General features: G+C 46.3%; 5 non-coding genes and 1 pseudogene across 5 annotated transcripts; all 6 read right to left on the bottom strand.

Annotated features, from left to right (window-relative positions):
• Window positions 1-861: 861 nt before the first annotated feature.
• LOC120938548 lies at window positions 862-1052 on the bottom strand. Its single transcript, XR_005749124.1, has one exon. It is a non-coding gene; the product is annotated as a U2 spliceosomal RNA (small nuclear RNA).
• An 849-nt stretch (window positions 1053-1901) lies between these two features.
• On the bottom strand, window positions 1902-2092 carry LOC120938547. The gene has a single exon (XR_005749123.1). It is a non-coding gene; the product is annotated as a U2 spliceosomal RNA (small nuclear RNA).
• Window positions 2093-2941: 849 nt separating this feature from the next.
• LOC120938631 lies at window positions 2942-3144 on the bottom strand (annotated as a pseudogene).
• Window positions 3145-9186: 6042 nt separating this feature from the next.
• On the bottom strand, window positions 9187-9377 carry LOC120938546. The gene has a single exon (XR_005749122.1). It is a non-coding gene; the product is annotated as a U2 spliceosomal RNA (small nuclear RNA).
• Window positions 9378-10226: 849 nt separating this feature from the next.
• On the bottom strand, window positions 10227-10417 carry LOC120938545. Its single transcript, XR_005749121.1, has one exon. It is a non-coding gene; the product is annotated as a U2 spliceosomal RNA (small nuclear RNA).
• Window positions 10418-11266: 849 nt separating this feature from the next.
• LOC120938570 lies at window positions 11267-11449 on the bottom strand. The gene has a single exon (XR_005749140.1). It is a non-coding gene; the product is annotated as a U2 spliceosomal RNA (small nuclear RNA).
• Window positions 11450-15807: the final 4358 nt, after the last annotated feature.

Below are 15807 nucleotides of genomic sequence, written 5' to 3'. Positions count from 1 at the left end.
CCGAGAAGCGATAACCCAATTATTCTCTGTTCCGAGCGAGCGGCTTTCTGGCCCCACCGGAGGGCTCGCTGAGAGTTGCCCGTTTGCCTGTACCCGGCAAGCGCCCTTCCCCCCAGTCTAGGCTGTCCGGAGGTGTGAATCTTCAGCCAGACGGGTGTCGCTGGTCTACAGGCCTGACCCCCTGTCTACTGGACAATCCACCCCTTTCTGACACCTGCCCAACACTGCTGGAGCCCAGTCATGACCCTCAGTCATCCCAAAATAAGAATTGCACACGTTCAGGTGCTTGTCGTTGCTCCTCGTTCACGTTCAACAAGGAAAATCATTTGCATGGGCCGGCCTCCTAGTTAGCATAACGTGGACTTAGTTAACATAACGTGGAAGAAAATCGAGGGCCACTAGAGGGAGTCAAAGACTAAGGGATCCTCCGGATAAAAATAAAAAACCCTTGCCACAGCAGACTTTTCTAGCTAGCTGCTGCATGCAGCAAGGCAGACAGCAATGGAGCAAATTCAGCCCCCTTTTTTGTCAGCAGAGTAGTCACTGCTTATCGAAGGCTTCATTTTGGGCCTTAGGAAAGAGAGAGCGAGGAGTAGAACACTAGCTGACTTGTCGAAAATTGGATGCCCTGACTAAATCTAGGTGTTGCTGTATAGGTAACTTGATCAAGTAGTGGCATTTGGCAAGAAAGTGACAGACAAGAAGCAATGAAGACAAAGACACAAGGGTTAAATGCCAGTTTATTATAGCACGGAACCGAGTTTAAGCAAGAAACATTGTCAGCAGCAAGCAACAAGAACACACAAAACAAACAAGTTGGATGATGTTCCAGTTAAATCTATTTTTTGACACTGCGTAAGAGAGGGGTGCACCGGTCCTGGAGGTACTGCAATACCAGGTCGATGCGTGGAGTGGACAGAGCAAGCTCTTCTTCCATCTCCCTGTTCTAAAAATCCATTTAATATATGGTCCCCAGATAGGGGACGTATCAGATATTAAACTGATAAGAACAGATACTACACTTGATCTTAGCCAAAAGGCCGAGAAGCGATAACCCAATTATTCTCTGTTCCGAGCGAGCGGCTTTCTGGCCCCACCGGAGGGCTCGCTGAGAGTTGCCCGTTTGCCTGTACCCGGCAAGCGCCCTTCCCCCCAGTCTAGGCTGTCCGGAGGTGTGAATCTTCAGCCAGACGGGTGTCGCTGGTCTACAGGCCTGACCCCCTGTCTACTGGACAATCCACCCCTTTCTGACACCTGCCCAACACTGCTGGAGCCCAGTCATGACCCTCAGTCATCCCAAAATAAGAATTGCACACGTTCAGGTGCTTGTCGTTGCTCCTCGTTCACGTTCAACAAGGAAAATCATTTGCATGGGCCGGCCTCCTAGTTAGCATAACGTGGACTTAGTTAACATAACGTGGAAGAAAATCGAGGGCCACTAGAGGGAGTCAAAGACTAAGGGATCCTCCGGATAAAAATAAAAAACCCTTGCCACAGCAGACTTTTCTAGCTAGCTGCTGCATGCAGCAAGGCAGACAGCAATGGAGCAAATTCAGCCCCCTTTTTTGTCAGCAGAGTAGTCACTGCTTATCGAAGGCTTCATTTTGGGCCTTAGGAAAGAGAGAGCGAGGAGTAGAACACTAGCTGACTTGTCGAAAATTGGATGCCCTGACTAAATCTAGGTGTTGCTGTATAGGTAACTTGATCAAGTAGTGGCATTTGGCAAGAAAGTGACAGACAAGAAGCAATGAAGACAAAGACACAAGGGTTAAATGCCAGTTTATTATAGCACGGAACCGAGTTTAAGCAAGAAACATTGTCAGCAGCAAGCAACAAGAACACACAAAACAAACAAGTTGGATGATGTTCCAGTTAAATCTATTTTTTGACACTGCGTAAGAGAGGGGTGCACCGGTCCTGGAGGTACTGCAATACCAGGTCGATGCGTGGAGTGGACAGAGCAAGCTCTTCTTCCATCTCCCTGTTCTAAAAATCCATTTAATATATGGTCCCCAGATAGGGGACGTATCAGATATTAAACTGATAAGAACAGATACTACACTTGATCTTAGCCAAAAGGCCGAGAAGCGATAACCCAATTATTCTCTGTTCCGAGCGAGCGGCTTTCTGGCCCCACCGGAGGGCTCGCTGAGAGTTGCCCGTTTGCCTGTACCCGGCAAGCGCCCTTCCCCCCAGTCTAGGCTGTCCGGAGGTGTGAATCTTCAGCCAGACGGGTGTCGCTGGTCTACAGGCCTGACCCCCTGTCTACTGGACAATCCACCCCTTTCTGACACCTGCCCAACACTGCTGGAGCCCAGTCATGACCCTCAGTCATCCCAAAATAAGAATTGCACACGTTCAGGTGCTTGTCGTTGCTCCTCGTTCACGTTCAACAAGGAAAATCATTTGCATGGGCCGGCCTCCTAGTTAGCATAACGTGGACTTAGTTAACATAACGTGGAAGAAAATCGAGGGCCACTAGAGGGAGTCAAAGACTAAGGGATCCTCCGGATAAAAATAAAAAACCCTTGCCACAGCAGACTTTTCTAGCTAGCTGCTGCATGCAGCAAGGCAGACAGCAATGGAGCAAATTCAGCCCCCTTTTTTGTCAGCAGAGTAGTCACTGCTTATCGAAGGCTTCATTTTGGGCCTTAGGAAAGAGAGAGCGAGGAGTAGAACACTAGCTGACTTGTCGAAAATTGGATGCCCTGACTAAATCTAGGTGTTGCTGTATAGGTAACTTGATCAAGTAGTGGCATTTGGCAAGAAAGTGACAGACAAGAAGCAATGAAGACAAAGACACAAGGGTTAAATGCCAGTTTATTATAGCACGGAACCGAGTTTAAGCAAGAAACATTGTCAGCAGCAAGCAACAAGAACACACAAAACAAACAAGTTGGATGATGTTCCAGTTAAATCTATTTTTTGACACTGCGTAAGAGAGGGGTGCACCGGTCCTGGAGGTACTGCAATACCAGGTCGATGCGTGGAGTGGACAGAGCAAGCTCTTCTTCCATCTCCCTGTTCTAAAAATCCATTTAATATATGGTCCCCAGATAGGGGACGTATCAGATATTAAACTGATAAGAACAGATTTTTTTTTTTTTTTTTTTTTTTTTTTTTTTTTTTTTTTTTTAACGCTACTCAGACTGAATCACAGACTTAGGCATAACTTAACCCCGTACCATCACCAGAGCCGTGTTCTTTGCATCATACTAGCGTATCAGGACATAGAAAAAGATAAAATCAAGAATAAAATATCATACACAGTACATAAAATACATCCTATCCATCCCCCACCCGCCACTTCTCAAAATTCCAAAACACATTCGCCTCCTCCTCCCCCATACTCCTTCTTTCAACCGCAAGAACATAAAACATCTTCGCCATCACCCAGTCAACACAGTCTTTCTCCGTCAACGCCATTTTCCTTCTCACCAAGGCACACCGCGTCTCCCACATCGTTTCTCTTACCACTGCAGATACAACAAACATCTTACGCTGTTTTTCCTTGCTTCCTTCCACCAAACCAAAAACACATTTTTCAAGTGATACAACATCAACCTCCACCACCCTCCTCACAAAATCATGTAAAAGCGTCCATACTTTGATAGCGAAACCACACTCCCAAAACACGTGCCTCACACTTTCATCTTCCATACACCCATCTCTAGGGCATACCTCCCTCCTCACCAGGTCTCTAGACTTTAAAAAAGACATCGTGGGCAAACAGTTATGTAGCGCTAACCACACCACCTCCCGCTGTTTATTAGTCACGCCTTTAAGTAGCAAGTTTCTCCAACAAAGTTCCGCTTTCTTGAAACTTAGACCTAAGATATTGGATGGTAGTTCACCCCTCCTTAACCATGCCCATAAGGCCTCTTTCTTGCGTGCTCCCTCCCCCAACTCCTGTAGTTTGTTACTCTGAAAAAAAGTGGACATCTTTAGGTAATAACTCGGAGATATCAAAGACATTGGTCTTGTAAGGTCTCTTTCGCACCATCCCCACTTCAGCAAAGGCCACCCAATCAGGTACCGCATCAAAGCAGCCGCTTTCCCACCTGCAAGAAAAGTCCTGAGATGAACCAACCACCACTGAACCTCTAAAAACCGCCCAACATTAGGAAAGTTGTATCCACCCAGTTGGAAGCTCTTCATTACTACTTCCCTCGACACTTTCTCCATCTTAGAGCCCCAGAAGAAAACAAATAACAGCCTCGTAATTTTCTGCACCCATCTTTTGTTTGGGGGGAAAACCACTGAACAATATAATAACAGAGGGAGAATCACCGCCTTAACGACCAGGGTTTTCCCAGACAAGGATAATCTTCTAAGTTTCCACAGACATAGCTTCTTTTCGACTTTCTCGGCACATTTAGCGATGTTGACCTGACTTGTTAAACTTTTTTCGAAGTGTACCCCTAGTATTTCCACCTCCTGCACATTCCTTAGTTTACTCTTAGACGTATCACAGGTACCGCTTAAAACACATACGCTGCTTTTGCCCCAATTGACACGTAGCCCAGAGATCGCCCCAAAAATACTGAGCTGGAGCTCCGCTCTCGTCACGTCTCTAGCCGTATTACATAGAAAGTTGACATCATCCATGTAACAGAGGGCTTTAACAGGTTCATTCCCACAGCCTGGCACAAATACTCCTCTGCAACATTTATCCCGCGCAACATGCCTTAGGAGAGGCTCAATTGCGCAGATGAAGGCAACAGGAGATAGGGGGCACCCCTGCCTAACCCCCGACCTCACCTCCACTTCCCCAGACAGCTTTCCGTTGACCAGGATCTGACTACTTATCCCGTGGTACAAACATTCGACCATCTTGACGAAGTCCTCAGGCACCCCCATCTGTCTTAAAACTATAAAAAGATATTTATGATTTAACCGATCATAGGCCTTCTCTAGATCTATGCTTGCCACCGCCAAAGGCATGTTGTTACATTGGGCGTAGTATATTAGGTCCCTTAGGAGGATCAGATTATCCGAAATCCTCCGCCCGGGAACAGCGCAAACCTGCCACTCTCCGATGATACTATCCACCACCCTCTTCATCCTATCAGCCAAAATTTTCGCAAAGATCTTATAATCGCTATTAAGAAGTGTTATTGGGCGCCAATTACGTATATCTCGCTGATCACCCTTCTTTTTAAACAATAGAGTAATTATCCCCTTCCGCATTGATTTAGATACTCTTTTCTCTTCGATACAGGTCTTCACAACTCTGCATAGATCCTCCTTCAACACCGGCCAGTAGTCCTCATAAAATTCGATCGGTAAGCCATCCCCTCCAGGGGTCTTATTCCTTCTCATATTCCTGATCACGTTCTCTACTTCTTCTTCCCTCACAGGTTCCAGTAGCGTCTCCGCATCTTCCGTACTCAGGTTTCCTCTTACCACCTCACAATATTCCAGCGTCTCTTCATCTGATACATCACCACCACCACCGTCACTATAGAGATCTGTATAAAAGGATTTAATCGCCTCAACCATCCTGTCTCCGCTCACCTCTTCTTCTCCTTCCAACACCGACCGGAACATTTTCTTTGGGCCAAACGATTTTTTAAAGAAATACGCAGAGCATTGTTCGTCCTCCTCCATCTCTTGGATCTTAGCCCTAAAAACAATACTTCTCCCACGATCCTTAATCATAGCATTTCGGGCCTCGCGTACTTCTTTTAGTTCTTCTTGCACCTCCACCCCCATCCTCTTGCACTGAAACAAGAAGTGCATCCTATCCACCAACCTCCTTTCCTCCTCATGCTTCCGCTTAGCCATCTCTACGCCCAATTTCTTAAAGAAACCGCAGATCTTAGTTTTCGCCCAATCCCACCACTCCAAAATATCATCAAACCCACGTTTTTTATAGGAAAGGTGCTCAAAAAAGGTTTTAAATCTCAAAAACACCCCCTCCTCCTTCAAAAGAGAGATGTTGAGCTTCCACACACCCCTCCCGTACATCATAGTGTCATCCAAACTAAGGGAACTTGAAATTAGAGCATGGTCTGAAAAGGATACGGGATCTACCTGGTACCCAACAATTTTGAAGGCTAAGGATGCAAAGATAAAATCAATCCTGGACCTAACTGACCCCTTATCGGAAAAAAAAGTAAAAGCATCACTTTTCTGAGCAATCATAGCAGCATCCTGCAGGCGAAAGTCACTCACAAGCTCATTTAATGCTTTCGAGGTCACATCCATCCCACTTTCCAAACTCACGCCCTGCCTTTCCTCACTCCTCCTCACGCAATTGAAGTCTCCAAGCAGCAAGGTTGGGATTCTCCCCGGCAGCCACAACTTAAGCACATCAAAAAAGCTTACACGCTCCTTCTTTTCCGCTGGTGCATAGCAATTAATTAGCTTAAATTCATTTCCTGCCACCTCCACCACCACAATTTGTAACCTCCCTGGTACCACCACCTCCTGTGAAACAATATGTATATATGGGTTTTTAATAAGGATCCCCACTCCTTCGTTCCTTGACTCACACATAGGAGACCACACAGATGCCCCATGTTTCCAATCTTCACCTACGGCTCTCTCAATACCGCACTCCTGCACACAAATAATATCAGCGCACACACTTCCCAGGTAATCAAAAACTGCCGCCCTCCTCCACCCTGAACATATACTTCTGACATTCACCGAACTCACGCTAAATGCCATGAAGAAATAAATTGAAAACAAGTGCACAGCCATAACGTCTACTTATTAAAGTTGCTTCCTCTCAATCACCCCTTTACTTGCAACATTCGCATATGTCAATCTCTTCCTAGCAAAGGGAGAGCTGGCAGACTCTGATCCAGAGCCTCCATCATCAGGAAGAGCCTCCCCTTCCTCGTCCCCTCCAGCTCCTTCCTCCCGAGCCCTTTTTGTGGAGGACTGAGCCGCCTCGTCCATTGAAATGACAAGTCTTTGTCCACATTCTAACGACTCATTACTGTCCATCTCTTCATCCTCTTCTTCCTCAGCACTAGAGGATAACTGGCCTATTAAGTCCGACATCCGCCCTGGACTCGTATAGGCCTGACTCCGCTGTTCCTCCTCCACACCGACAACTACTTGTCCCGCCGAAGATCCATCCTCCATCACTTCCACTCTGGCTTCTTCCCCTACAGTAGCTTTCATGCTCCCAACGTCAGCCTTAGCACTAACCTCTGTATTCACAGAAGCGGCACCAGCCTCGTTGTTCATCGCCTCCGCTTGCACTGTAGGCGCAGCATCATCAGTCTTCCGCCCTGAGCACGTGTCAGGCTGCCCTGCATTCGCAGGCCGAGCTCTGCCACCCTGCCTCCGAGCAAGATATTCAGACCTCTGCTGCTCCCTTTCTTCTTTTGCCAGATTCCTAGCCACCATCCTATACACTTCCGAAGTAGTCTTCGCCGAAGAATACTCAGGGCACTGTCTCGCAAGATGACCAGGCTTTTTGCAAATGTCACACACTTTCTTTTGTCTGCAATCCTTAGAGAAATGGTCACCGGATCCGCAAAATCTGCATTTTACACCCTTGTCACAGTCACTACTTGTATGCCCATACACGCAGCACTTCCTGCAATATACCGGCTGTCCGGGGTAAAAAAGAAACCCCCTCTCTCCACCAACATTAAATACCGCAGGGGGTCTCCTCACTCCACCAACACACTCTGGGTCAGGCCGGAATTTTCCATAAAACCTGTACTTCCCGGTCCATATTTCAAATCTATTCAAGACCTTGTCACCGCCACGTAAATCCTCGCAATAGTTACTTAAAAACGCTCTAACCAAGTTCACGTCCGCGAACGGATTATACATATGGACCACGATAGCCTTATCTTCCTGCATAAAGAGCGGAATAACCTCCATCTTTTTAAACAAGTCATTATCTGAACTCCTCATCTTCTCGTAAATATTCCAGCACATCTCGGTAGAAACAAAAGTAGTGTCATATAAACCTTGTTGTGGGAAGTCTTGTAAGCAAACAATATCTCTTACCCGTAAGCCAAGTAACTCCGTCAAGACATCGACCACGATCGTCCTCAGATTAACCTCCGCCTTGAATTCCGGTTTCACCAAAAACCGCAACGAGTCCCGCAATCCACGGACCGCCATCTTCCTCCGTCCAACGGGAACCCCCAAGGGGAACCCTGAACTCCGCAAACACCGCCTTCAGAAGGGCGATCGCTTCCCGTTGCCCGGGGACTAATCCTAAGGCCAATAGCAGCAAGGGGGGGCCTTCCTAAGAAGAACGTTCCCCCCAAGGCCGACCGTCGGGTACCCCGGGCACCTCTTGGCTAATCACCGAATGCAGCAGAACTACACTGGATCTTAGCCAAAAGGCCGAGAAGCGATAACCCAATTATTCTCTGTTCCGAGCGAGCGGCTTTCTGGCCCCACCGGAGGGCTCGCTGAGAGTTGCCCGTTTGCCTGTACCCGGCAAGCGCCCTTCCCCCCAGTCTAGGCTGTCCGGAGGTGTGAATCTTCAGCCAGACGGGTGTCGCTGGTCTACAGGCCTGACCCCCTGTCTACTGGACAATCCACCCCTTTCTGACACCTGCCCAACACTGCTGGAGCCCAGTCATGACCCTCAGTCATCCCAAAATAAGAATTGCACACGTTCAGGTGCTTGTCGTTGCTCCTCGTTCACGTTCAACAAGGAAAATCATTTGCATGGGCCGGCCTCCTAGTTAGCATAACGTGGACTTAGTTAACATAACGTGGAAGAAAATCGAGGGCCACTAGAGGGAGTCAAAGACTAAGGGATCCTCCGGATAAAAATAAAAAACCCTTGCCACAGCAGACTTTTCTAGCTAGCTGCTGCATGCAGCAAGGCAGACAGCAATGGAGCAAATTCAGCCCCCTTTTTTGTCAGCAGAGTAGTCACTGCTTATCGAAGGCTTCATTTTGGGCCTTAGGAAAGAGAGAGCGAGGAGTAGAACACTAGCTGACTTGTCGAAAATTGGATGCCCTGACTAAATCTAGGTGTTGCTGTATAGGTAACTTGATCAAGTAGTGGCATTTGGCAAGAAAGTGACAGACAAGAAGCAATGAAGACAAAGACACAAGGGTTAAATGCCAGTTTATTATAGCACGGAACCGAGTTTAAGCAAGAAACATTGTCAGCAGCAAGCAACAAGAACACACAAAACAAACAAGTTGGATGATGTTCCAGTTAAATCTATTTTTTGACACTGCGTAAGAGAGGGGTGCACCGGTCCTGGAGGTACTGCAATACCAGGTCGATGCGTGGAGTGGACAGAGCAAGCTCTTCTTCCATCTCCCTGTTCTAAAAATCCATTTAATATATGGTCCCCAGATAGGGGACGTATCAGATATTAAACTGATAAGAACAGATACTACACTTGATCTTAGCCAAAAGGCCGAGAAGCGATAACCCAATTATTCTCTGTTCCGAGCGAGCGGCTTTCTGGCCCCACCGGAGGGCTCGCTGAGAGTTGCCCGTTTGCCTGTACCCGGCAAGCGCCCTTCCCCCCAGTCTAGGCTGTCCGGAGGTGTGAATCTTCAGCCAGACGGGTGTCGCTGGTCTACAGGCCTGACCCCCTGTCTACTGGACAATCCACCCCTTTCTGACACCTGCCCAACACTGCTGGAGCCCAGTCATGACCCTCAGTCATCCCAAAATAAGAATTGCACACGTTCAGGTGCTTGTCGTTGCTCCTCGTTCACGTTCAACAAGGAAAATCATTTGCATGGGCCGGCCTCCTAGTTAGCATAACGTGGACTTAGTTAACATAACGTGGAAGAAAATCGAGGGCCACTAGAGGGAGTCAAAGACTAAGGGATCCTCCGGATAAAAATAAAAAACCCTTGCCACAGCAGACTTTTCTAGCTAGCTGCTGCATGCAGCAAGGCAGACAGCAATGGAGCAAATTCAGCCCCCTTTTTTGTCAGCAGAGTAGTCACTGCTTATCGAAGGCTTCATTTTGGGCCTTAGGAAAGAGAGAGCGAGGAGTAGAACACTAGCTGACTTGTCGAAAATTGGATGCCCTGACTAAATCTAGGTGTTGCTGTATAGGTAACTTGATCAAGTAGTGGCATTTGGCAAGAAAGTGACAGACAAGAAGCAATGAAGACAAAGACACAAGGGTTAAATGCCAGTTTATTATAGCACGGAACCGAGTTTAAGCAAGAAACATTGTCAGCAGCAAGCAACAAGAACACACAAAACAAACAAGTTGGATGATGTTCCAGTTAAATCTATTTTTTGACACTGCGTAAGAGAGGGGTGCACCGGTCCTGGAGGTACTGCAATACCAGGTCGATGCGTGGAGTGGACAGAGCAAGCTCTTCTTCCATCTCCCTGTTCTAAAAATCCATTTAATATATGGTCCCCAGATAGGGGACGTATCAGATATTAAACTGATAAGAACAGATACTACACTTGATCTTAGCCAAAAGGCCGAGAAGCGATAACCCAATTATTCTCTGTTCCGAGCGAGCGGCTTTCTGGCCCCACCGGAGGGCTCGCTGAGAGTTGCCCGTTTGCCTGTACCCGGCAAGCGCCCTTCCCCCCAGTCTAGGCTGTCCGGAGGTGTGAATCTTCAGCCAGACGGGTGTCGCTGGTCTACAGGCCTGACCCCCTGTCTACTGGACAATCCACCCCTTTCTGACACCTGCCCAACACTGCTGGAGCCCAGTCATGACCCTCAGTCATCCCAAAATAAGAATTGCACACGTTCAGGTGCTTGTCGTTGCTCCTCGTTCACGTTCAACAAGGAAAATCATTTGCATGGGCCGGCCTCCTAGTTAGCATAACGTGGACTTAGTTAACATAACGTGGAAGAAAATCGAGGGCCACTAGAGGGAGTCAAAGACTAAGGGATCCTCCGGATAAAAATAAAAAACCCTTGCCACAGCAGACTTTTCTAGCTAGCTGCTGCATGCAGCAAGGCAGACAGCAATGGAGCAAATTCAGCCCCCTTTTTTGTCAGCAGAGTAGTCACTGCTTATCGAAGGCTTCATTTTGGGCCTTAGGAAAGAGAGAGCGAGGAGTAGAACACTAGCTGACTTGTCGAAAATTGGATGCCCTGACTAAATCTAGGTGTTGCTGTATAGGTAACTTGATCAAGTAGTGGCATTTGGCAAGAAAGTGACAGACAAGAAGCAATGAAGACAAAGACACAAGGGTTAAATGCCAGTTTATTATAGCACGGAACCGAGTTTAAGCAAGAAACATTGTCAGCAGCAAGCAACAAGAACACACAAAACAAACAAGTTGGATGATGTTCCAGTTAAATCTATTTTTTGACACTGCGTAAGAGAGGGGTGCACCGGTCCTGGAGGTACTGCAATACCAGGTCGATGCGTGGAGTGGACAGAGCAAGCTCTTCTTCCATCTCCCTGTTCTAAAAATCCATTTAATATATGGTCCCCAGATAGGGGACGTATCAGATATTAAACTGATAAGAACAGATTTTTTTTTTAATTCTTTTATTTAAAATTTCACAAGTAAAATACAAAGTAACATTTGACAAAATATGTACAAAAAAAGGTCTTAAAGTTTTGTACAATATTTAAAATACAACATAAAGACAATATTTACATAATACAAAAACAAAGACGATATTTACATAATACAAAAACAAAGACGATATTTACATAATACAAAAAGACAATATTTACATAATACAAAAAAATGTTGACAATATTTACATAACACACCCCTTTCCCTCCCAGAACCCACCCACAAAACCCTCCCGAAAATCCCTCCCACAAAAAGGTAAATAACAAAGCATACAACAACAAATAACAAAATACAGCAAAATATAGCAAAAAATCAAGATAACAAGAAAAAAAACATTTTACAAGAAATCCCCATCCACCCATCGATTAGCAACAACAAAGATCAAAAAACTACCCCTACAATACACTGTCCCTCAACCCTATCCCTACACAAACAAAATCACTCCTATACACTTTCTCCACACTGTCCCTTCACCACCACCTGCACTCACCCTGAAAGACAAAAAATAAAGGTTAATTCCATCAAAAACATCAAAAACATAATCCCGAACAAAAAAACACACATTATATACACCATTGCTTCCACATATCAATTTTCCACAACCTCCGTGCATCACCCTCACCCAATCTCTTAAAATCAAAATATACATAATTAAAAATCCTTCCTCGGACCATGGCCACACATTCCCTCACTTTCACAATCTCTTGCCTAAAAACAAAGATATTCCGTACATCCCACAAACATTCCTTAACACAATTCACCACTATCCACAACAATCTCTCCTCATTCCACGTTAGATCACTCAAACCATACAACACCATCTCATATGTTAAAACATCCACACCAGTCAATCCCTTCACCATCTTCTCCATCCTACTCCATATTTTCCTAGCATACCGGCACTCCCAAAACACATGTATCACTCTCTCAATCCCCCCACACCCACTCCTCGGACACACCTCACTATCAACCAACCTTCTCCTCCTCTGAAACTCTCTCGTAGGCAAACACCCATGCACCCCCATCCATGCAACATCTTTCTGCCTATTGTCCAAACCCTTACAACACACATTCTTCCAGACTTTCTTACATTCAGCAACTCTCAAACCACCTATTCCTTCCACTTCCTCCCTCTCTTTCAACAACTGCACAATCTTCTTACTCTCACACCATTTATCCCGCGTCACATCTCGCAATTCATACCTCCTCATACACCTATCAATCCTCACATAAAACCAAGGCGCAACAAAACATACAGGCTTCCTCAGATCAACCTCACACAACTTACATTTCCGCAACACACTCCCACCAGCATATCTCACCATACATCCTGCAATATTCTCTTTCTCACTTAATCTCACACACATACTTACATACTTCACCACCAGAAACTTCTCAATACTCACCATTCCTTTCCCACCATTCATTGCACCTTTCATCACTTTCTCTCTCTTCAACTTCTCCATCCGCGACGACCAAAAAAACGAAAAACACACTCTCACAATCTGCTTCATCATTCTATCAGGCGCTGGAAATACATAATACAAAAACAACAAAATAGGAATCACAACCGCTTTCACAACCAACACTTTCCCTTCCATCGATAAAGTCCTTAGAGACCAAAAATCCACTTTCTTCTTCACTCTCGCCAACACATCCTGCCAACTCTCTCTCCCATACAAATCTCCATCAAACTTAACACCCAAAATCCTCAATCCTCCAACACAAAACTTCCAACCACATTGTTCAACCGTTCCCCACACCCCAAACAACTTGCACTCACTCTTTTCCATATTCACACAAAACCCACTTGCCATACAAAAAATCTCAATCAATAGTTTCACCCTTCTTAACCCTACCATATCCTTGCAAACCACAGTAACATCATCCATATATCCAATCACCTTCAAAACTCTACCCCCACTCCCAGGAACCTCAACTCCCCTCACACACTTATCTTTTGCCAACATCCTCAACAACGGCTCAATTACACAAACAAACAAAACAGGCGACAACGGGCATCCCTGTCTCACTCCTGACCCAATGTTGATGTCATTGGTCAGCCATCCATTCAGCAACACCTTACTTACCATACCTCTATATAAACACTTAATCCACCCAATCAGAACCTCAGGTATCCCCATTCTCCTTAACACTTTAAACATAAACTCATGCGACACTCTATCAAACGCTTTCTCAAAATCCACAGCCAACACAGCCACCTCCTGCTTCCTCTCCTTACATAACCACAACACATCCCTCAGACTCAACAAGCTTTCTGCAATCGACCTCCCAGGCACCGCACACACTTGCTCCTCTCCCACCAATTTCTCCGCTACCGCACGCAACCTATTTGCCAACACTTTCGCCACAACCTTATAATCCACATTCAACAACGATATAGGCCTCCAATTTTTCAACTCACGCTTATCTCCTTTCTTATACAATAAAACAATCACACTTTTCATCATAGAATCAGGCATCCTCCCAACTTCCAGAACTTTCATCACCATCTCATACACACAATCACCAATCACATCCCAGAACGCACAATAAAACTCAACAGGCAAACCATCACTACCAGGCGTTTTCCCTTTCTTCATACTCCCAAGACATTCATCAACTTCCTCCTTACTCACTTTCTCCCCTAACATACTCTTATCATCCAAATCCAAACACATCTCCACCTGCTTCAACACATCCTTCTCAACTCTCGCATCCCTCTTCTTCTCCTTATACAACTCCGCATAAAACTTACAAACTTCTTCCCCCACTCTCTCCTTCCCATTCACTTCCAGCCCATTCTCATCCAACACACTTGACAAATCCACTCTCCCACCATACACCTTCTTAAAGAAAAACCGCGTGCACTTCTCATCCTTCTCTTTCACCACCATCCTCGCTTGTGACATAATCTCTCTCCCTCTTCGTTCCATAAAACCTCTCAACTTCCTTCTTGCTTCCACCAAATCACACCCCACATCCTCTCCCCATTCTCTCAGCTCCTCCAAATATTCTAACCTCTTCAGCCACCATTCATACACCTCACGCTCCTTCCTTGCAATCTCACACCCCTTCCTCACAAAAAACCTCTTAGTCTGCTCTTTCACCCACTCCCACCACTCAATCACACTTAAAAAATCATTCCTCCTCCTCTTCAGTCTTCCAAAAAACACCCCATACTCTCTTTTCACATTCTCATCTTCCAACAACTCCACATTCAACTTCCATACACCTTTACCATACGTTACCTCTGGATCCATACTTACAACACATTCGATCCTACCATGGTCCGAGAAAGGCTCCCGTGTGACAGTAAAATCTTGTGCCTGCAAATTTTTGGAAATAAAACAAAAATCAATACGTGATTGTACAGTTCCCCGATCACTAAAATATGTAAAACCACCACCTTCACCCACATCCCTCAAACCAAACAAACTTAAAACCTCACCCAACTCCTTCCCCGACTTATCAATATCCCCACCACCAGCCCCACACCTATCCCCCCTGCGTAAAATACAGTTAAAATCCCCACACACAATAACCGGATCCCTCCCCCCCAAAAAAAACTTCATTTTCTCCCACAGGTCCAGCCTTCCTTTTTTATCCACCGGTGCATAAACACAAAACAATTTAAAACAAACACCCCCATACTCTAAAAAAACACACAAACATCTCCCCACCTCCACCTCCACCTTCCTTAAAATCCTGATCCTCCTATTTTTAAATAAAACCCCTACACCCGTATTCCTGCTTCGGCCGAGGGACCACACCGCATCCCCTAGGGTCCATTTAGCGGTGTGGGGGGCTTCCCTCAAATTGCAGTCCTGTAGGCAAATCAAATCGGCAGCGATTCCAGATATTTTTTGGAAGATCGCTGCCCGCCTACCAGCCGTCCCAATACTTCTGCAATTGAGGGAAGACACCCGTAAGGCCATAAAATATTAGAAAAGGATCATACTCCCGTCATGACTTTTTCTTTTTCTTTGTTTTTCCGGATCGGGTACGATGGCTCACCCCCAACACTGAACTTACCCCTGCGGACTCCTTCTCCTTCCCCTTCTCCACCGAACCGGGCCTGCAGTACCCCATCACCTCCTGCAGGCTGGACACCTGACCAGTGCTCACGTATGATGGCGCCTGTGAGGAGTCCGAGTCAACAACTGCTTCCGATGATCCGGGGTCCGGGGAGTCTGGAAAGGAGCCAATGTCCTGGGAGGAAGTAGGGGCCTCTGCACCCTCCATCTTCCTTTTTAAGGAAGGCTGCCCCACTTCCATCCCTTCCACCTCGGGGCCCTCCGACTCCATGCCGCTCCCCTCCGCCTCCCCCTCGGCCA

The sequence above is a fragment of the Rana temporaria genome, chromosome 4, assembly GCF_905171775.1.
Source record: "Rana temporaria chromosome 4, aRanTem1.1, whole genome shotgun sequence".
Lineage (NCBI taxonomy): Eukaryota > Metazoa > Chordata > Amphibia > Anura > Ranidae > Rana > Rana temporaria.
This window is presented reverse-complemented; position numbering and strand designations above follow the sequence as displayed.